We start from the raw sequence: 23,031 nt of genomic DNA on the forward strand, positions 1-23,031 counted from the left end.
AAAGTTTTCATGGGTGTCAAGGTTGCAGTTTGGATAGAAGGATCACTGAGTTTTTAACAAGGAAAAACAGCTTTGAGGAGGGTGTTCAGGGAAGAGGTTTTATTGATGCTCTGAATATCAGTAATTCAAGGAGAATAAAGAGCAAATGAATTTCTCAGGATTTATATGTAAGGTTTGAGAGAATCCTTGCAGCTAGGCTGCTTCTGCTTAGTGAAGTCCTGGGCCACCTAAGAAAATCTATTTCACCATGAGACAAGCACCATGTGGGGACTTTGCAATACTTTAAGAAAAGGAGGTAGGCAAAAAGAATACGAAAAATAATTGCACCAAACCAGGTGTGGATAGGTGAAGTAATCCAGAAACTATCTGTTTGGGTTTATTTAGCAGCTTCTGAAGAGCTTATGTGAACATAAACTTCAAAGTGGGTCAGAAGGTGAGCCTGGCATGATCTAAACATGCAGGTATTATTCAAGACCAGTGTTTGTTCCAGGCTCTGTGAATGGCCTGGAAGGAAGAAAATATTTGAAGAAGATACTTTATCTGTCTTTGATTTTCTGAAAAATCAAAGCAATGATACCAGCTACCATGAAAACATGTGGAGAAAAGCTGATGGAAAGTTATTAATTATACTTGCAAAATCACTTCCATGATTATCTGTGGCAAGCTTCCCAAACTAGACTTTGGAAGTAACTTTATTTGGTAAGTAAAATTCCCTTGCTACATCCCTCTCTCCCTCTCATGTCCAGGACACAGAGGGATCTCACTTTCTGTTGCTTCCACTTAATGGGATTAGTCATCTACCTCTGAAAATATGTGCCTCAGGTCCAGTTCTTGCTGACAACCAAACCAATGGGCCATTACATGAGGTAGATGGAATCCAGCATCAAAGGAGAGAGCAATTTAGGTTGGAGAGATGCCAGGAGCTTTTTGTGCTTATCCAAATACCTGCATGCGTGGAGGTGTTTCTGGTTGCTGCTAGTGCTCCCTTATTCTGTGTTGGAAAGATGAATACATTTCCTCATGAGTAAGGCTGTTCTACCATTCTTTCCAGTGTCTGAAAATGGTGGTGTGGGACTGTTTATGATGCTGGAGATAATTTCTCATTTTCAAGTGCTGGTCCTTCTGGAAAGTAAAAGTGAATGCTGTATAAAGCTATCTATACATGGGATTTTAGCAGTGCCTCTGTATGATCAGCTCTTCATCTCTTCCTGTCAAATAATCAGCAAAAAAATTAAGAATTATCATTGCTATGGTGTGGCAGAAAGGGGTTGCAAGGACATGGGAGTGCAGAGTTCCTGTTGAGTTCTCCTAATGAAGCTATTGCTGCAAAATAGCTTCCAAAACATCTGTGAAGGTCCCTGGAGAGCCTGCCAGGGTTGTGATGTTGGGATAAATTTGTGTTGTCCTGGTGCAGACCTCAACAGAAGGCTCTGGGCTACAGTGATCCAGGCAGTGTCGCAGTCGAAGTGACAATGACTGGAGGGCAGGACCAGCTGTGAGTTGAGAGCAATTCTAAGTGGACACTGGGAAGCCTGGAACTGAGTACAAAGTCCACCCAAGTCCACTGAAGTGCAGAAAATAGGTAAATATTCTCTCTAATATGTGTGAAAAATTAATCCCCAGGATAACCATGGGGTTGAGAGCAGCTGTTCTGCAGATTACGACCCCTTTGGTTTGTACATCGAACTAGATAGCTTGGAAGAATTATGTTTATTGTGTAATTTTTGGTATACTCCTGGGAAAAGTATGTTTGTATTCCCTTTCTTGTCAGCTGAGGTGTTTGGAAGCAGAAGAAAGATTTCTGGGCTTAGCTCCTTTTGAAAGATACAGTGGGGCCAAGTAAATGCACCTGGAAAGATCTGCTCTAGTCAGATTGCCAGCCAAGCTGTGGGCACAGCCCATCCCCTTTTCTTTGTTTTCAGGTTTGGATAGTGGGATGATGCTTCTGGTTTTTGAGTGCCTTTGTAAACTGCTGATAAGTAGGAGTACGGAAGAGGAAGGTACTGTGAGCACTTCTTATGGGCTGGGGCCTGTTTGCTGCCATTTCTCACCCCTTATCTCTCATGTAGGGAACTGAAAGCTGTGTTGCAATACTGGGATGTCATATAGAGAGAGATGAAATCATAGGAGTTTGCAAAAAAATTTCGGGGCTATCTCCACAAATCCAGCCTTTTATAGAGCATCTGCTGAAGCTGGGGGTCCTGTCTTGGATTATTGAGGACAAGAGTGTTAGGACTGGAGCATCCTTATGGCCCACCGGACACTTACAGCAACTTCCCTGCCATATCAACTGCTTCGTTTCCTCCTTTCCAGCCTTGGCTGCCTCCAGTCCACGTGCATCTGCAGTGCCTGAGACTCAGCTTGTTCACAAGCCATGGGGCAACTTGCCCATACAGATCAGGAAGGTACAAAGCTTGCTCTTGAAAGTCTTGTCCTGGGGGTCTGCATCTGTAAAACCTGGCTCTACAAAACTTGCATTTGGGTATGGTTTTTCCCAGCTTAGGATAATGTCTGAAGTGAGGAATTCCAGTGTTGGTACTGGGTGTGTATTTGCCACTTGGATTTTTTTTTTTTTTTTCTTCAAGGGGAAGATATTCTTGCTTTATTTCCAGAGGCAAGCCTTTCCAAAGTTGTGAACACAAGAGCTTGCCAAATATTAGCTTTCAAAGTTTTAAGTCACACAGTGTTTACTTGAGTTACCTCTTCTTTAAGTCTATACAAAGAGTCGTGTTTGCTCAGGCATACTCCTAAAAAGCCCCAAGACATGGCTCTGGAGGGAGGAATGCAGCAGCAAATGTAAATATTGCTGTCCTTAAAACTGGAAGCCCTCTGAATAATCCATACAGTAATCTATAGAAGGAAATAGTCACGTGAGGAAAAGACTTTAAGATTTGGAAGTGGTTTAGTAAGATTTGATGAAGATGACAGACCAGATCTGGAATGGATAAAATTCAGAAATTCAGTGACCTTGTAAATACAGCTTCTTTTGGCCAAGGCTTAGCCCTGCAGCTGCTCTCTTCTGTTCCCTGATGTTGCCCTTTGCTGTCACTAAGGCAGCAGTTTCCCATAGCCCAGCCTCTGAAGCAGTTGCTGGGAACAGTTTTGAGGCACTTTACTAGCCGAGCTCTGTTGGCATTTTGCTGTGGGACATGAGTTGGAAACAAAATATTCCTCATACTTTGCAAAGTGATTCCCTCCCCTGACCTTTTGTCAGTAATTGGTGTCACTTTGTGGAAATGTGAGCTGAATTTCAGGTGCTCTGTGATATGATAAATAGAGGCATTTTCATGAAGGAGTACTTAAAGACATTGCAAGTAAAGAAAAATAATTGGATTAAAATTCAACCATGATATTTACAAGCCTCCCTGTCTGCCCCTATGTGCAGGTATACTGAGACCAAATTCACATCATGGACTTCCTGCAGCTGAGTCAAGTGAGCAGATTGCTGGGCTGGCTGAGAAAAGTAAAATTCACCCTTGCTATGCCACTCTTTCCATGGATCAAGAGGCAACCCATCAAATTCCCACTTCTTTTCTTCCCTCCCTGCAGATAGGAAGCAGGGGAAGGATGTAAATAGATGGAGCTGAAGCATCTTTGTGCTGCAGCAGAAAACTCTGTGCAAAAGGTAATGCAGAATAATTCTATTTATTAGTTCGTTGCCTCTTCAAGCTGTGCTGTCTGTTGGAGCTGAAGGGTTGAGGCAGAGCTGGAGGCAGCAGGAGCAGCTGGGGCCCTGCACCTTGGAGATGAATTTATGGTTTCCCGATGCCATCTGCTGGCTTGCACCTTGCTTGTGCACTGAGAAGTGAAGCCCTCCAGCTTCTTTCTGCCTCCCATAAGCAGATGCTGCAGCTTCCCATGGCTTTGCAGGTGGTGTAACCCCAAACCACCCTTTCTGGATGTTTTTTTATGTTTTTTTTTTTTAGCTTTGCAAAGCAAATGCTCCCTGCAGCTAAGCACCTGTAAAACTACTCTGCTCATGGTCCCTCCTGGAGCTGTTTTTCAGCTGGGTGCCCTGTAGGCTTTCCACACCTCCTTTTTTTGCTTGCTGTATGCACCATGGGAGCAGCCTCAGATCTAAGGGGATCTGCAGCTGGAGCATTTTTTTGTAACCTACCAGGCTAAACTTTCAAATCTATGTGGTTTTAAGGGAGAGGATTTGTCTTTGTTGTGGTACCAGCAGTACTGCATAAGGGTAAGGTTTAAAGGTACTACTAGAAATCTTTGGAAGAAATGGAAGTGTAAGTCCCAAAAATAGCCTGGAAAACCAAAATTAATATTCAGGTGGTAGAGGATGTCAGGAAGTTTCTCCCTTTTCTGTCTCAACAGTCTTTAATAAGAGCCGTGTGGCAAGCAACATGCAGAGATAACAGCAGTAGTTGAGGATGTTCCTTGGCTTTTGGTGTTGGCACTCTTGATATCCTTGTAGAGCTGCTTTTATCCCTTAAACTATCATCACTATTTCCAGCATGGTATCTGCTCTGTGTTGACGTGTGTTTCAGGGGATATTATCTCTGATTCTTTTGCTGAAGGACCTGGCAGTGCCCATCTACCTTGTGTGAGCCTAAAGATAGGGTCCATGTCAAAGTTAAATCCAAGTAGCAAAATAAATGAAATTCACTTTTAAATCTTCCAGTTTTTAGAGGTAACATTTCATTTTGTGTAAACACCACAAAAAAACCTAACAAAAAAAAAATGCTTCATGTACCTCTCTCTGAATTCAATCCAGGTTTACTCTGGGCTTTCCTTATTTTTGCCCGTGGGCAATTTGCCTGAGTTAACCGTGAATAAAGTGGAGTTTCTGACACTTACATTCTAGCATGTCAGGAGTGGGGAGCAGCAAGACCTAGCTGGAATCTGTATTAGCATGTTTGCAGATACAGATCAGAGGTTTGAAATCCAGATGTCATGAGGATGAATGAAGAGGAGAAATAGCTAATCAAATTCTCCAGGACTGCAATGCAATAAAACAGGGTAACTCGATGGAAAATGTAATCAAGCCTCCTAGTCTGTTTTCCAGATACATTTAGGCCCCAATTTTTCAGTCCTTATGCCTCCCTCTTCACATGGACTTCAAAGGGAAGGAGGATGTCTGTGAGAATCAATGAAGTAATTTAGTTTTGCCAAGCAAGTCTAGTAATTCTGCTGGACAAATCTTCCAGAGGGTTCTTCCTCTTAACTGGGGGAAATATTGTAAATAAATTCTCCATCTTCAGACCATTACTAGTACAGATAATGCCAAAGGAGAAGCATGATGTTGGAGTAGGAAAAAAAAAAAACCACAACAAACTACTTTTTCCTTTCACTTGCCAAAGGGTGGCTAAATTTGAGAGTTTTTTTTCTATCTTACACATATATAAACCATTTTTCTCTGAGTTACAGCACTCTTTTTTTTTTTCCTGGGGAATATTTGTACTTGTGCCCACTGTCAGATTTATCAAAAGGATGCAATTCGATGCCAAATATTTATCATAAAAACTGTTCATATACAATAAATTATAAGGGTGTCTGTATTTTTTGAGAGAACTGGACACAGAAAATACTGCTTCCCCACTGCAAACTGGGGGTGTTTCTTTGCTTACAAACTGGATGCAGGCATCTCAAATATTCTGACATCCCTGCAGGATGAAAGGAGCCAAGCAAGTTTATAGCAGAGTTGCAGGTGTTGGCTTTCTCCAAAATTAACCTGAACTGTTTTTCTCTGAACTGTGCAGCATGAAAACACAGTAGCAGCTGATAAACTGCCTGCATTTTGAATTTGAGCCAATACTGAACCCTGAAAAAAAGAAATGATTGAGCACTTTAGGTTCTGTAATATTTCAGGCACATCACTTTCAAGGTTTTAACACTAGCCAGATGGGAGATGATGCATGGAATTACTGCTCTAAGACTTAAAAGGTCTCTGCAAATTAAGCTTTTCATTCTTCTCCTTTCTTCTGAACATTTGCTTGCAGGCTGCATGCAAACATTGTTTTGACAGGAAAAGCCTGATTGTAGCAGCAAGCTTGAGCTTTCAGGAAGAATGATAAACTACCAGCAAGTTTTCTGCTTTAATGGGGCAAGATTTCTTTAAGACAGAACTTTTTTTTGTTTTATCTTAGAGGTAATTTGTAATTTGAAGCCCAACAAGGATGGGTATCCTGTGTCTTTCAATCAGTGATATTGGGATGTTGTCAAATCTAGGTCATGCAGTGAAAAAATAATGAAGTAAATTCTTAAGTGATCAGACCTAACAGGCAGGATTAAATGGGGGAGCATCATAGCTGTATGAGAGGATTTCAAGACTTGTTTTCTAAACAAAAAACACTCTAGAAGCTAGGATAAGGAATGGCTCTCCAACATAAACCCATGTGCTCTGATATTGGGTTTCCAAAGATGTTTGTTTCACCAGAGCAGCAAACCATGGATGGCAGTGGTAGGAAGGGCTGGTAGAAGTGCTTGTGTAGCATGTCAGGTACAGTGTGATTTAAAACACATTTCAGACTGCTGTAAATCATGAGAAGGAAGGGGTTCTGTTGACCCTAAACTTGGGGGCATTTGCAATGGCATCTTAAACTCACTTTTGTTGCACTACAGCTAATGAGCTGTGGGGGAGCTTGACAGAGCTAGAGGAAGGCTGTGGTTCCTTACAGCTGTATAAAACACAGGTTTGCTTTGCTATTAAAATAGAAGCAAAAGTTCAGAAGTCAAATGGATGCAGCTGCCCTTGGAAAGCCTCATGTTGCCTGTTCCTATCGCCTGCAATTTTCTGCCTTTCTGTTCACCCCATGTTGGCCCCAGGAACTGGGAACTGGATGGCTTTGAGATGCTGCCTTTTGCTTCACTCTGTTCCTCAGTAACCGGGGGTTATGTGGGAACTGGTGAGTGGCCTCTGGTCAGATACTTCATGTAGATTTGGTTATACTGAGCCTCCAGTTTCACAGGGATAACCCTCGATGACAGAGCCGAAATGGGGTCTGGAAGAGGCTTTTAGGTGTTTCTGTGCATCAATGCTAATATTCACTGGAATATTGTGTTTGCATTACATGTTTTTATTTTGGTTCTGCACCGTTTTGCACTCAGCTGATTTGGTTTTTGTTCTTGTTCAAAATTTTTATGTGGTTTACCCCAGAGATGGTTATACTTGGTGAGATGGTTATACTTGGTGGTGGGAGAGGTTTTACTTATATTTGAATTACAAAAATACTGAAGTATTTGGTGGGTACAAAAAGAGGAAGTGCTACCAGAAGACAGTGAGGACTCTTATATAACAGCTATGTTGCAGAGGGGAAGGGATGTTTTTTTTTATTTTCCTGTGCTTATTTTGAATCTGGCAAGCACCACTTTCACCTGTGGAGCTGAGGGCTGAATAAAATTTTTCCTTGAGGATGCCAAGGGCTTCCATCAACATCAGCCTTTGCTTTATTCTCATTGGGAGACACAGGCCCTAATTTCTCATCCTTCCCCTCAGAAAAACTTATATTTCTTTCAGAATAGCTCAGTTTGCCTGCAAATAAACTACATAAGTCATCTGCATAAGAAAAGGCAGGGGGCAGAGCTTATCCTCATAGTTGTGGAGTTAAGTGCCAGGGTACAGCAGCTTGCTCGAGCATCTTTTCTCTCTGTGGCCACACAGCGGCAGCAAAACCCAAACGGGTTTCCCCATCCGAAGTCAGTCTGGTAGAAGGAATGAGTATCTTAAAAAAAACCCAAACAAACAAAAAAAACCCAACCAAACAAAAAATCCCCCATCCCCCAAAGATAACAAAGCAAAACCAAAACCACACACACACAAAAAAAAAAAAAAAAAAAAAGCAAAAAAAAACCCAACCAAAAAAACTAAACAAAAACCCCAAAACCAAACCAAAAACAAACAAAAAAAAACCAACCAAAAACTTCTAGCGGTCCTTGTGTCCTTGCTCTGCTTCTAGAGAAGGCAAATCAGTTGGGAGTGACACTTTTTCTAGACACTTTTAGTAAGTTTACATCAAATTGCATGGATTTTCAAGGAAATGAATAAACATAGTTTTACTATCTCTCTGAGATAAGGCACAGTGGAAACCAGGCTGATTTGGGAGCATCCATACTTCAGTCTGCTCACTTTGTCATGTACAGCTTCAGGGCCCTGTCAGACTGTGTACTCTACAAACATGGTATGAAATCAACCCCTAACTAATTCTTCAAAGTCTAAATAAAAATTAAGTAAAGGACACTTAAATTTAACTAAGGTACCAAAGCATGGAGGCAAAGGATGACTTCCCTTTTGAGGCCAAGTATTTATCTGGAGACAAGTAAGGAACTGAACCTCTTTTTAAAAAAACTGATTCCCTTGGGCTGAAGTATTTAAGCACTTGAATGCTTCTCAAATAAAACTAAACTGGAAATATTGGGGCTGGGATGAAAGTTTTATCACAGCCTTCTGGCATCACATCAGCCTTCATCCCAGTACCTACTGGTGGCCACATAGCCTGAGTCAGAACCAAGGCTGAGAGGCAAGTAATAATTTATTATAAAAGAAAACCAGCATAACCCAAAATGAATTTTTATCTCTAGGTCCACAAAAATTAACAGTTTTTCTCCTTGCCTAGAAGGATGAGAATTTTTTTGGCAAGCAGAAAAAGATGATGGCAGTGACTGTAGTGAGCCCAGCTCAGCAAAAGGGGAAGGTCTGTGCAGTGTGTGCAGTCATTATTAGTGTAGGGCAGGAGTTAGAGGAGGAGTTTGGATCAGCATGGGCAGAGCACTTGCACGAAGGAATGTGGTCATACAGGAAAGCAGGGCAAAACACCACAGGGCCTGTGAACTCTGAAGCTTTTTTTATTTTTTAATTTTTTTTTACCTTCCTTGTAAATGGATTAAAGGAGACAATTTGAGGATCTTCCTTAATTATCCTGATTTCCTAGACATGGAGCAATTTACTGGTTTAAGTAGGAAATAATAAAGCACAATTTATTTAAATGACTTATCATGCAGAGTGATTCACCCTGCTGGTTTATGCTGGTCCTGTAGGAAGGGGTACCTGAAGCTACAGTCATACAGATGTGTTGTTCTCCTTCAGTACAAGCTGTAACTTTTGGCTGTAGCTCTTGCATATCACCACAAGCCTGTTTAACACTTCTGCTGTCTTTTCAAGTTTGTCAGAAATTATATATTAGAGTTAAGATGTATTTATCTTCAGCTAACAACTGTTGGATGGAATAAAGAGCCCATTGCCAATTTTAAAGTTTTCTTTCTCTCACTATTAATTTATAATAAAAGAAAACCAGTGCAACCCAAAATGGATTTTGACCATAAATCTTCATGGTTTCTCTCCTTGTCTAGAAGGACAGGAAATTTTTTGCCAGGTGATATGGATCAAGATTAGTGCTTATATCTGTGTTCAAATCCATAAATAAAAATCCATGTCAGAAGAAGCTTCTTGCTGAGTATCCTGAAAACCTACTGTGTACCCAGGCACCATCTCATGATAATCTGGGCCTCTGCTCCTCTTGCACATTTTTCCTGCCCACTTCCCACAGTCTGCTCCTGGTATCTGACAAATTGGCCATCACTGGGCTTTCAGCTTGTATGGTGAAGGTATGTCAAACTTTATGATGATTTTTCCTTTCAGGAAAATGAGCTGTGTCTGGTTGCCCACAAGCACTCTCTACTTCTGCTCCGTCCTCCTCAGCATCTTCTGAACTTGCTCATTTTTTAAGACCTCAATCAAAAATTTAAAAATCTTTGCAGCAGCAGAGGTAGGGAGAACTTTTTGTTAGAGCAGTTTGCATTTTTCAGACATCTTGGCTCTCTTTTATCCAGGGGATTAAGTCTAGTGTCTTTTTCTTTTTTTTCTTAAGAAAAGACTTGGAGATTAACTTTACAATCTTATTCTTAAACAAGCCTGATGAATCCTCTGACCAGCCTTGTGCTGGTTTTGAGAAGGTACAAGTGCTTGGACAGCAGAAGTACTCTGGGCCTTCCTTACCTGATACATTTTGATGAGTTTCACTGTTCTTTTTTCCTCTTATATGGGTACTATTAACTTCCATAGTAAGTCTTTTATTTCTCTCCCTCTGGTGGTCAGACTTTCAGCTCCCTCAGTGCAATGCCAAGTTGGGAACATGAAGGGTTTGGATGAGCTGCTGATGCACCTCCCTTTTTCTGGGGTCCAGTTTGGTCAGCTCAGTAAGTCTATAGTTGGACTTGTCCTCTGAATTCTGCCTAGATCCTATTCTTTGGTGTCCTTTTGCTTGCACATGCTCTCTAAACTTTTGCTGGCTGTTTCCACAACCCAGGAGCATATTTCCTGGCTGGTATAAGGCCCTGGGATCTGTTTATTAGTAGTCCTGGATGGGGGTGAGTTGGTATTCAGGCTCATGCTTCATGTGCTCTTCATTCTCCTAGGGGTTTAATTTGAGTCTCACTTAAAGTCAGTTTGTGACTTGATTTCATTTCTGTCCTGTTTCTGACTGTACTTGGAGCTTATGGAACTGAGAGATTCCCAGATTTGGTTCTGATGATTTGAGGGAAAGTGACTTGGACCATGTTGCCTTCTTCAGTTCCTCTCCAAAGTGTCTAAACATTCTCTGCCTTCTCACCATGCAGCTGTAAACTAAGACTGCCTTGAAATCCAGGCTTCCAGGATGTGGGATCACTTACAGAGTCTGTACACTAATGATGCTTTAGCTGCACTTGGAGCTCAAGCTTTTGATATTTCTGCACATCCATTTGTCAGCACTGTTTTCCTCTTTATCTGATTTTCAGACTCAGAGGTTTTCTTGCCAACTGCAATTCTTCCTCTCTAGTCACCTATCCATTGAGTGCCAACTGAGCCATCTTTACTGTCTTAGGATTTCTCTCCTTTCCCCTCCTGTGCTTGCTGTTTCTTTTGCTCACACATAATGGCCCTTGGGCACCACAGCTGTACAATTGTGTTTTCCTTATCCTCTATGCCTTCTGTATCTTTTGTCATCAATCCTGCTCTCTCTGGTTTTCAGACTTTCCAGTTTATCTGAGGTTAAGCTTGAGGTTGAACCACAGAGGAGGGTGTTTGCTTAATGCTGAGACAAGGACAGCCTTAAACCCATTTGCTTGGTGCCCACCACAAAAATGGACATCTTTGGGTCTGAACAGCAAGCCTCAGACAGAAATCTGCCAAAAAAGTAGAGGTACCCAGAAACCAGCCTGTGCCAAGGGTTTTAGAGCTTCATGACAGAAGGTGCTCCAGACGTGTCTGTACTTAACTTCCTCATGTAAAGAGTGGTGCTGCTCTCCTGAGTGCTATTGGCACAGAAGTTTGGTGGTAAATAAAGTGAAAGAAATCAGGTGATGTGGTAATTAGCACAGGCCCACAAACTTCTCAAGTTGTTTAATCAGGTATAAAGCCATCTCTGTTCAAGGCAAACAAGGGAAGGAGCTGAGCTTTATTTTCAATAAGGGCAAGCTATTTTTCTGCAGAGTTCACATGCTCAGATCACCTAAAATGGTAATGTATTTGACACATCCACTTAACACTTCTACAGGCAACAGAATCCATGGTGCTCTGTAACCAGGAGATATTAATATGCTCTAACAAGACTATGATGTGGTGTTCTGTAAGTGAGAAGCAAAGGAAGAGAGGGAAAAACCCTAATTTCAGAGGGAGGAGAAGGAGAATTTTCCCATCAAGTCTGTTTTGTATTGCCAACACTGAGGAGAAATATTTAATGCTTTTTTTATGAGTTTACTAACTCATACAGGAACACCAAACTCTGAATAAAGAAGAGCATGGAGGAAAAGAATGACTCAAAGGGTGATTTGCCTTACTGAAAGCACAGTCACAGTTAAACTGTGCGTGTACTATTCCTGATACTGTTTTCCCTTGCTCTTAAGGTTTATCCTTGAAGTCCTTGCTACAGCTATTGGAGGAAATGAATGTTGTAGTCTGTACAGGATGTTTGTAATGCTTCTAGTGGTATAAAAATACCTTTCCCAATAACTTTCCTAGTTTCAATTAAACTGAGTATTCGCAAAAACAATTTTGAGGTTTTGTAATGAAATGTGGGAGATTCCTAATGATGCTGTCAATTTAACTACCTGTACTATAAACAGCATTCTCAATGTATATCACTGCTGTATCAGCTGAGCATTTTCTTAAATGTTTAGTATTCTATTTGGGAAAATCAGTGTTGTCAGCCTCACTTTTCAATTAGACTTCATTCGTTGCCCGTTTTTTTGCTGGCTTTTGAGGTTTCAGGCTTTTAAAGGAAGTTTATTTCCTTCTGGAAGAATGAAATTTTGATCCTTAAAACCCAAAAGTAAATATAGTCTTAGATATAATATAACTGTAAAAAACTATAGTACTTAATTTGATACGCATACAGGTTTTCACTTTTTCTTCTAAAAGTACAAAAGATGGTGGTGAAACAGTTCCTCTCTGGATAGATCACAAATTAGAGTCAGTTTGGGAGCATTAAGAATGTTTATGCTGTATCAGACTTTATCAGCATTCCCTCTCCTTCATAGTCTTGGAAAATGCAGCTGTGTGAAATACTCATAAGGCAAATGAAACAGTAATTGCACTTGTGTGTTTCCCATGCACTATGAACAAAAAAAAGGGGAAATACTTTAAACTTTCTCCTTTTTCAGATAGATAGATTCAATCCAGATGTTAATACATAATTTTTGGAAAGGAAACTCACTTTAGGTGGAAGTGACTTGCTCTGACCTAGCTGACCTGCTCTGTCTTTGGGTGCCAGGACAGGAGCAATAATTGTACTGAGTAGGTGTGATTTGAAGAAACCATCTTGGGATTAAGATGTGATCAGTGGGGTCCTCTGCATATGTATACCTAAACTGTGGGAAAGTAACACAGCTCCTCAAGTTATCCATGTCACAGCTCCATGCTGGAATTAGTTACCTTCTGGCAGAGACATCTGCACTCCAGGTGGACCAAGCTGAGCAGGTACCCTCTGAAGGGGCTGGGGAGGAGGCAGAGTTCCCTCCTGCTGACAACAGTGCTGGAAAGGCTATTGAACTTCAGCTTCTCATTCATAGCTACAGAGGAGATAGGTTCAGGAAAACCTGCTTCTCAGTTTGCATCAGCCAAAATAGGCACTCAAATTTATGCAGCCAGTTCAGGTTTTTCCAAGTGATGGAAAAACTCAGCAAAGCAGGACAGCCTCACTGAGAGGGTTTCCAGAGCTCAGTGAAAAGCAGGATTCAAAGGCTTTTTGGGAAGAGTTTTGTTTAAATCACGGGAGAAACAAAGGCTCTAGAATAATATTTTTATTTATTGTTTAGTGAAATTACTGCCAAATGCAGTGAAGGGGGAAGAAAGATACACTGAGTACAGAATTAGAGAGGCTGGTGGGTAACATGAAGGCATCTTTTAATTAATCAAGTTGAGCCACATCAGTATGAAAAGGAACTGCAGTGTGTTGTAGTAACTCACCCTGTGCTGTCCCACAGTGAGCAGCAGAACTGTCTGATCCTGTGTTATTTCCATGGCCCCATGCCCTGGACCAGGGCATCAGATGGTAGGAGCTCTGTCCTCTCCAGGTGGAGCAGGTAAGAGGAAGGATACTGAAGCCCCTGCTCATTTCAGTTCTGGTGCTTAGGGAATCTTTGCTTTTTCTATGAGGATTCTATCTCGGATTATTTTTATTATAGCCTTGGATGATTTTTTTTTTACTCCTCAGTTAGTTCTGGAGTATCCTGGAGTATTGGCCACAGGAAGAGAAATGGTGTAAAATAAGTCAGGTTGTGCATGGAAAATAATTCAGATGCTGGCTGGAGAATATTGCTTGCTTTTGGGGGTTGCTAGCTTTGATGCCAATATTGGACACTGATCATTATAGTCTTCTCTTTATTCTAATGCTTATTCTAAGGAGACACAAGGGTTTGCTTTCAGGGACAATCTGCTATTTTTGCTAAGTTACTTGCTTCCTGTTAAAGGAATCTAGAAGATAAAATATTCTTAATGCTCTTATCTGATCTTTGTCTAGGGAACTCTGTTTTCTTTAGCTTGTGGTCTCCTATGAAAGATCTAGAATGGGTCCCAAAGTACCATGAGGATGTTTTGTGGCAATTTTGAAAGGGCAAGTACAAGCTGTGCACATTTCTCTGGCCTGATCTGCCTGTGATTGCTAAGCTGGGTCAATATGATCTACCTTCTTTCCTAAACTAGATTTTAAGATATCTACTGCTGGTAGGAAGAAGAACTTGTACTGTATGATAAAACAAATATTATTCCCTTTACCCAGTACATGTCCTCTTTCTACCCACAGTCCCCTACCTAACTTCCCAGGTTACTTGCATGTTTCCAAAATCAGAATCTGAAAAGATTCCCAGTTTGCTCCACTTAGGCACCAGTGTAATTACAATTTCACAGTTGGCCTTCAGCAGAATTGAGTGCCTCATCTCTTGGAAAGCAATATACATAGGAAAACAAATAAAAGCACTTACCAGCTGGTGCCTGGTGAATTGTACTGTTTGACATTCAAGGATATTGAGAACAGTACTTGTTGACTGGCATTTAAGTTGATGTTTGACTGGAACCATTTGACCCCTTCTTGCACTATATTCAGACAAATAGATGCTTGTGTAGTTTCTGTTTTTCCATCTGAAAAAGATGTTTAAGCTCTTGTGAACTTATTTCCTCCAGATACTCTTCTAGCAAATGGTTTAGGGTGGTTCTTGATCTCACAGAATTGTTCTTTATTTCTTGTAAAACATAGGTGGAGGCAGACTTGGAGCAGCAGCTGACTACCAGAAATGCCTACATTCCATCACAGTTCCACCTAGCAGGAGAGATGGCATGATTTGCCTGCCTGCTTTGTCAGCTCTTAACTTCTTGTGTTACTGCTGGACAACTCTTTTTCTTTCTTCTTATCCTATCTACTCTCTCACACCACCCAAAAATTGGTTTTAGAAATTGTTTGTGAGGTTGAAAAGGAAAGTAAAAATGCTTTGGTTTTACCCTCCTGGTATAAGTTCCTTCTAGATCACAGTGTGCAACTTGGAAGTTCTGGCTGTGTTAAAAAAGTTTTAAAAGTTAGTGTGGGGAAAGACTTTTTCTCAGAATTGTGGGAGATCTGGGGCTCTGGTTTCTACTGAACTGGACAAAATATGGAATTGCGTTCAGTTGTTCCCAGGTTTTAGTAAAAAATAATGCACTTTGCTGAGGCTGTGTTGTGATAGAGTCTGCAGGGAGTTAATAGGCTTTTATTAAGCAAACAACACAGCAGCACACTTGCACTACAGTGTTGAAACTTTTCTAGTTTGTCCTATAAATGGCCATGCAATGAGTTGAGAATTTGAACTTGCCTGAACCAGCAGTCCTGTTGTGAAGGACAAATTTCTCTTGCAAACTTGGAAAATGTTTAGGTACTTAAAAACATTCAGCGAAGTTAAGGAGCAAGTATCTTCCTACAGTGGTAAAAATCCTGTTTTTTGAAGAACCAAATATCTATTAATTTGGCTGTCTAATCTTTGAGTTACTATATGATTTGCATCAATTTGAAATTCATGGAGAAAATGCACAGCAAGATGCTGAAATGACACATAATGTTGGAACATACTGCCACGTGATTTATAGAAATGCCATAAAAGTGCATGTGTTATGCTAAACATTAGAAAGTCCTTTAAAACACCCACACTGAACAAGTTGTTCTTCTCTTCTTGATTTCTTTTGCTGTATCTTAGCTCTAGACACTGAGGATGGTAAATGTACAGACATAAGAATCTGTTTTGTTAAGTCTGTGCCATAGCCTTTTATTCATATCCCTCTGCAAAGCAGAATGTGCTTTTATTCCCAACTTATTGGTGCTTGTATATCTCCTATCAGCAGTGCTGAAGCAGGATGTATAAAACACCTGGCTGTCATCTCTGGCTGTTACCTAGAAACATCACTTTCTGCTTTTGGTGCTGTTAGATAATTCATATATATTAAAAAACCTTAACAGTAACCTGTTGAGTTTATCACGGGGCAGAGAGGGAAGAAAGCTCAAAATACTTAGTATTCATTTTAGATCAGCCTTAAACTGCTGAGACAAGGAGGAGGCTTTTTTTTTTTTTTTTTAAGGCTGCAGTATTGTAAATCTCTAGACTGGCACTTGTAGTTTATAGGGGCTGAGTGGCTGTGCTGATCCTCCATAAACAACTCAGACACCTGGGAGATGAATTTTAATGAGTGCTCACAAAGCTAAATGCTTCCTCTTGCTTCAACACCTCAATTTCACCCATTTTTTATTTTTATGTTATAATGGGGGCTGCTCTATGCTTTTTCAAATTATTTACACTCAAGCTGGATTCTGTCAAACCTGGAGGAAAGGGAACTGAGCTGTGTACACAGAGGTGAGGTTTTCACCTGGCGTCACTTAAGCAAGAGTTTAAGCTCTCAGTCAAAACACCTGGGTTTTTAAAGAGGGGGGATTAACATCTCATGTTCAGGGATTGTTTCCTTTACTTTTGCCTGTGCAAAAAGCTTGCGTGTTTAATGTCCTGTCTGCAAAATGTTCAACCTTGTTCTAGGAAAGGCTCCAAAATAAATTAGAGAAGCCTCAGGGGCTGTTTTAAATCATAGCAGCTGAGGCCTTACCCCAGCACTTCAGACTCCACCCTGTGCCTCTTCCACCAATATGTTCTACAATCATCTTCACCTTTTCACAGAGAAAATTCTTTGCCTTGGGTGACTGGTAGGTTTTTCTAGGCTGGGAAATTGTTGAATGTGCTTTACAGTAACTAAAAAGAATGGGGAAGGGAGCTCAACAGTGAGATGGGCACTCGCCATCTGTGAATTCAGGGGATGCTGAATTCAGCATTACTGTTTATATTGTGAAGCACACAGTCTGATGAAGCAGGAAAAACACAACTTCAATGATTCTTTCTGGGTATTGTGCTTTCAGATGCAAATGTAACCATTCCTGAAGCTGCCGAGATTTTGCTCTGAACTTCCAGCATTGTGCAATGGAGCACATGTGTACTCTGGGGTTTTCACTCCCCTCAGCTCTAATATTGGTCACTGCCCGAGGCAGGGCAGGGAAATTGATGGATCAGTGGAATGATCCAGTACCAACAAATCTAGAGTTACAAAAATAGGCAGTTATTCTTATAATTTCCTTGTTCTGACACAATTTCCTCCCCTCCTATCAGGCTGTTCTGAAGATGGCCTGGACGACAGATTGGCCTTGAAGACTGTCAGACCTCTTTCTGCAAAGTACCTCTCCTGATAGAAATAGCTGTCTGGAGGAAGAGTGGCTGGGAGCAGAGGGAGAATCCATGTGGTGTGAAGAGCCTTTGATCACACTTGGCAGGTATCCAACTAATGTTTTGAACCTTGCTGATCCTATCACACTCTGAAGCATAGGAACTCTACTCTGCTTGATGAGTTTTATTATACCTCCTGATTTAATCATCTCCAGCCTTCTTGGAGCAGCTCGGAACAGGAGAGGGACGTGGGGACAGCAGAGATGCACCTTTAGGAGCTGCTTAGGACATGACTGCAGCAGGCAAGGGAGGAAGGTGAATTACTTTAATTAATAGGGTTCTGCTACTGCAGTTTCTTTTGACAGAAGAGAATTAATGAGATCTCCCAGCTGCAGCTCTGCTGGCAGATCTGTGCATGATGATACCTGGCATGGGGTGATAGTGAGCAGATGGAGTTGGGAACCTCTTGGGCAAGTGCAGCTGTCCTTGGCATAGGCAGCATGATAGCCTTTAATACTTCTGCCAAGACATCTAGGGATCCTAGCTACTGGTGGCTCTAAGGCTGTATGTGACAAGTGGCCTGACTTTGTAGGCCAGCCACCTTTAGTGGCCATCAGCACTCCTTATTGTCATTAAATAAATTTAAACTTAGTTATAGTAGTTCTTAGCTCACCTTTGGGCCTTTCTAATTTTAAAAAGTAATTGAAATTACAAGATGAAAGGCTCCATAAGTCAGTGTGTTTTAGAACCAAGTCTTATTTGCTGGTGGAATAACTCATTTAGTGATACTCTCCAAGTAGGCTTGTGGTCACATGAACATGTGAACACTTGTTCTGGTCCAGTACCCTCAACATTGCATTATTTATATAATATCTGGAAGTCTGGACAAAGGTGATATCCTTCAGAGCCAACAATTCTAGTCTGTCTGATTAAATAACTTAGAGGAAATATCTATTACTAAAACGTGGAGTCTGCTATGTTCCTGCTTGTGGAGTCTGGATTTAGGCTCAATGAATTTTTGTACTATAATCATAGAATCATAGAATTGGCTGGGTTGGAAGGGACCTGAGAGATCATCGAGTCCAACCCTTGAACCGCCATTGCGGTTGCTAGACCATGGCACTGAGTGCCATATCCAGTCTCTTTTTAAATATCTCCAGGGAAGGGGAATCCACTACTTCAGTGGGCAGTCCATTCCAATGCTTGATCACTCTCTCCGTAAAGAAATTCAATGAAGTGATACATGCTGTACTAGAAAGGCATTAACAGTAGCTGAAGTGAAAGCAAGTGATTGACTTGCTTCATCCAAGTCAGTTTTGAGGAATGTAAAGGTTGCTGCTTAGCTATCAATTATTAATATACACAGTGTTTGTGTTGGAACTTTTAATGTGTAACTTTTCCTTCCTTTATCTATCTCATATAACAATTTTTGAGCAAATGTCAGTTCCCACAGAGGCCATGAAAGGGAGAAGAATATTTTTTTGAACATACACTTCTCTGAAAATAGGAAAAATAAGTAAAAATATCTTACTTGGCACAGTCTGGAACAAAGTGCAACTCTTGAATTCCTGTCCCTGTTCTCTAGATCAAGGACTTGTCTAGAGCATACTGTATTAGTGTTGTAGTTTGTGTTTGCATGTTTTTTCCCATGAGGATCACTTTGACAAAGCAAGGATAATGTATACCAATAATCTGCTCTTAGTAACTCTATTAATGAAGCAATGCAGAGAGGATATTCACAGGAATTTTTACAAGAATTTTGAAAGTCTGTTTTCTCATTTTTCCAACCTTGTTTATCTTGGTAGCTTGTTTACATTATTCAGAGCTATTGTTTGTGCTTTCTGTTTCGGAAGTTCATCTCCAATCATGTTAAATGGAGAAAGAATACAAAGGAAATCATTGCTCCAAAGAGCAAAGGTCCTCTGACTTTAGTAGAATTTTTCAAATCATCATGCTGGTGATGTTTCTCAGTGCCATAGCCTACAGGAGAAGTCAACTTGCAGATGTAAATTCAAGTTAGCAAGGCAAAAAGATTGCTGTGGGGTAAAGAAACCCAATATCTTAACATGTCATTGACCCAAGCCCTTGGTGTTCTTCAGCTGCCATTAGTAGTGTGTCAGAGGAATGAGCAATATGTGCAAAGCAGTTTAACTGTAGTGAAAGCATAAGTGGAATGAATATGAGAGGAGCAAACTTCTGGCTCTGGGCTCCTCATGTGTTTGGCACCCAGCATGAGCTGGGATGCCCTTCCTCTTCCCATAGCAAGATACCCCCACTGCCTGAAGTACTCACTGAGCATCAAAAAGGGACAGGGAAGCTGTCCAGCCTCACCTATTACAAGGACCGAACACAGCTCTGGTGAGAGCACAGGGTTAAAAACTGAAAAGTGTAGGGACCCAGTTTCCCCTGTTCAAGAAGTGCAAGTAGAAAACCCAGACCAAGTCACTCATCTCTTCCTTCCCTACCAAACACTTTGTTACTGGAAGGGTGAAAATTTCCTACTCTATCTTTGGCTGTCAACATTTTCCTATTTAACTTTGAGCCAAGCATAAAACAAAAACTCTGCTCATATTAGTGATGTTTATGACACTACTTCTGAGGTGGATAAGGATGAATTCCTTATTTAACTTTCTGAGTATGTTTTTATTCGAGATGTCAGCTGCTCTCAGGAGCACATCCATCCACTGCATGTCTCTGCACAAATCTTTAGGGGAATCAGAAGCTGAACTTTCAAACATACTTACAGTTCATTTTTTGCACAAGAAACACTCCTCTGCGTTGCTGCTCAATGAAGTGTGTCAGGAAAATGACTACATAGGCATTAAATTACAAGATCTGTCACAAAATGCAGCCTGCTTAAATGGTTTCTAAAAGCTATTAATAAATCCTGAGAGGTTGAAACAATCGTCTCACGTCTTCCTTCTTTCTCACCAGGTATAGCTTATCAAAATATAGTCAGCACAGAATGGCTTGAAGTGGCTGAGTTGCACACAAACGTGGGCAGGTGACTGAAAAAGAGAGAAGAGGAAACTTGAGGTTGTGATGGTTTCATTTCTTTGTAGTTTAAGCTCACATTTCACCAGGCTGCATTTCCGCTGTTCAGACAAGAAATGGTCAGTGATGTTTCAGAGCCAGAGACTCCATCCCTGAATGATGTATAACATGTTTAGCTCATGAGGTGAATCATAATGACATTATGGGGATAATAAAAGTAGATGTTTTTTCAGGGTAATCTGCTGGGGTTGAAAGTGAGTAGTCAAACAGTGACTAATTATCATCATTCATGCCTTAATCCCAGTTTACTGACATGCTTAAGTATCCTAAGGTCTTCAGTACTTTTTTTTGTGTAGTTTCACAGAATCACTTGGTTGTGTTAAACCTTGCAGCTAGCTTGGCTTTTATTCTGGGAAAGGCTCAGTGCTCTCAGCCCTAGAGAACAAGCACACCTTTGGTCCTGCTCCAAATTCTGCCTGTAAAGCAGGTACTCAGCGGCAAGGAAAAAAGAGCTGCATCTTAGAGACTTGTAATTCTCTGTGTTGGGGTCACTGGGAGTTCTTCTACCCAAGTGTCCAGCTTTGGAATAAGAGAACCAAAACAAAACACTTCACTCTTGCATGAGATTTCTTCACCTTTGGTTTTTGAAAAGCCTTTATCAGTTGCATACCTGAGAGTTTATACCCTAGGCTAACAAATGTCAAAAGCAATTTATTAAGCAAACTCTGTAAATGAGTCAGTAAAGGTGGTGGTGAATAGGTAGGTGCAAACAGAATTGCTCAGAATTATGATAAGGGGTTCTTCTGGTGGTGTTTCCAGTGAACACCTACCTGTAGCTGAGATAGGAGCCATGAGGAGGAATCACCCAAATGGTTTTTATCTGATTGAGTTCTGAAGACTTGTGTTACTGGACACACTACCTGTGATTAGGACTGCAGCTAAAAGCAGTATTTTAAACACGTTGATCTGCATTGGCCAGGTTTTAATAAAGGCTGATGAGGTAATTTTTACTTTCAGTTGTTGGCCTACAGGGAAAAAAGTCATTGCAAAGGAGACAAGTTGAGTTTTCAGTTTGCTGAGAAGAGAACTTCTCTTTCCCACATCAGAAAATGAGACATTGACACAAGATGAGTAGGCTTTGAGAATGCCTGCTGTGGTTCTCAATGATATATTTTTCTCTTTTTCCCTCAAAGGAACTGGTAATGACACCCTTAATAAAATCTAGAAGATACATATGTACCAATGAAGGGAAAGTGTACAGTGGCTCCTTGTGAATGCTTCTGAAAAGGTAATAAGGAATCTGCTTTAGATATACACACTTAAAATTCTCCTCTTAATTTTATTTGCTGTGTGTTCAGATATGCATTTATTTTTTGATAGTGCATTTTACAATGGAATTTAATCTCCAATAATGGGATGTTTATCTCCAAGTACTATATTGAAGGAGTTAATGTTATAATAATTAATATCTTGGTTCTTGATTGCTTTAGAGTTTATTGGAAACATTTGTAAGATAAGCTCTGGTTGGCTTCCCTGGTGTTTCACATGGATATTTTGCTGCCTTCACTAGGGCTTTGGTGATATTTCCAAAGTGCCATGTCCCTTCCTCCCTAGACTGACAGTGATGTGAAGTTATTCCCCAGAGGATCTGCTTAGTATCATACTCCCTTTCTTTTCTTGGTAAGCAGTGAAGGAGTGAAAAGCCTTGACATTTCCAGCACAGCCATGAAGTACCTTGACATTCAGCATCTCCTGGCTTCACATAGCATCCCACCACTGTCCTTGTACCAGCTCTCAGCAAATCTGGGCTAATTTCACCCATTCCTTCTCTTTGATTCACGTGGTGAGGATTTTCTTTGCAACTCCACTTTAGAAAGAGTGAGACATTGTCTCACTTTTGAAAAAAAACCACGCAGCAGTTAGCTGAGAAATACCTACACAAAGCAATAAAACTGGAGGTCTGACAGTAGTGCATGATATCTCTCTATTTTATTGTGTTTTTTTCAGACTTACTGTATCAGTATAGTGTTGTAAACTGTCCACAGGAATTGTTAAAGGCTATTAGTTTCTGAATAAGTAAAATAAGCACTAGCATTTGTTAAAAGTGTGAGGAGTAAATGTAAATGCTAGTGAATTGGTGTACTGCTTCAAGTATAACATCAAGACAGGACAGGTTCTCAGTGGTTCTGATTTCTTGTCTATTTGCTATAAGTGAGTGTTCTAGAAAAAAAAGATTACCATGAATATATCAAATAGAGGAAAGATGATCATGAGCAGATTAAATAAAGCATCCACCAGCCTTCCAGGGAAGTAGAAACCAGCTGTGACTTGCCACTCATAGAATCTCTTTGCAGTGCCATGTCTTGAGTGAGACTACAACCAATACTGTTATAGAAGAAGCTTTTTCAGATCTGTCTGCACTTCCTTAGTAATTTTTTCTCTCCAGTCCCATCATTTTGCTTTTCCCCAACATAGCACACAGTGAATGTGTACTGGTTTGCCAGCTGTTCCATGTGCACTGTTAAAGGACAAATAAAAGCAGTGACATGGTCCTGGTGGGATAAAATAAAAAGGCTCTAGTAACTGGCATGTTCCAGGGCAGCTGCAGCAGTTATCACCAAAGACACATTAACATTGACACAGAACTTAATGTAGTTATTTGATGTCCAAAAGAAGAAAATTTCTCAAGCTAATCTTTTTAAGAGTAGGTATTTGTGTACTCTTGTACTAGTTAATTGATTTATCTTTTTATTGCCTCTAACTCATGGCAAGCTTTTCTCATTTCAGTGAATTTAATTTCTGTATCTTTGTCTTCCTCCTGTTGCATCCAAGGAGCACTGCTACATTTTATTTTGGCAGAGGCACACACAGGCTACTTATTTTGCTGCT

The sequence above is a fragment of the Calypte anna genome, chromosome 10 (genome assembly GCF_003957555.1).
Source record: "Calypte anna isolate BGI_N300 chromosome 10, bCalAnn1_v1.p, whole genome shotgun sequence".
Lineage (NCBI taxonomy): Eukaryota > Metazoa > Chordata > Aves > Apodiformes > Trochilidae > Calypte > Calypte anna.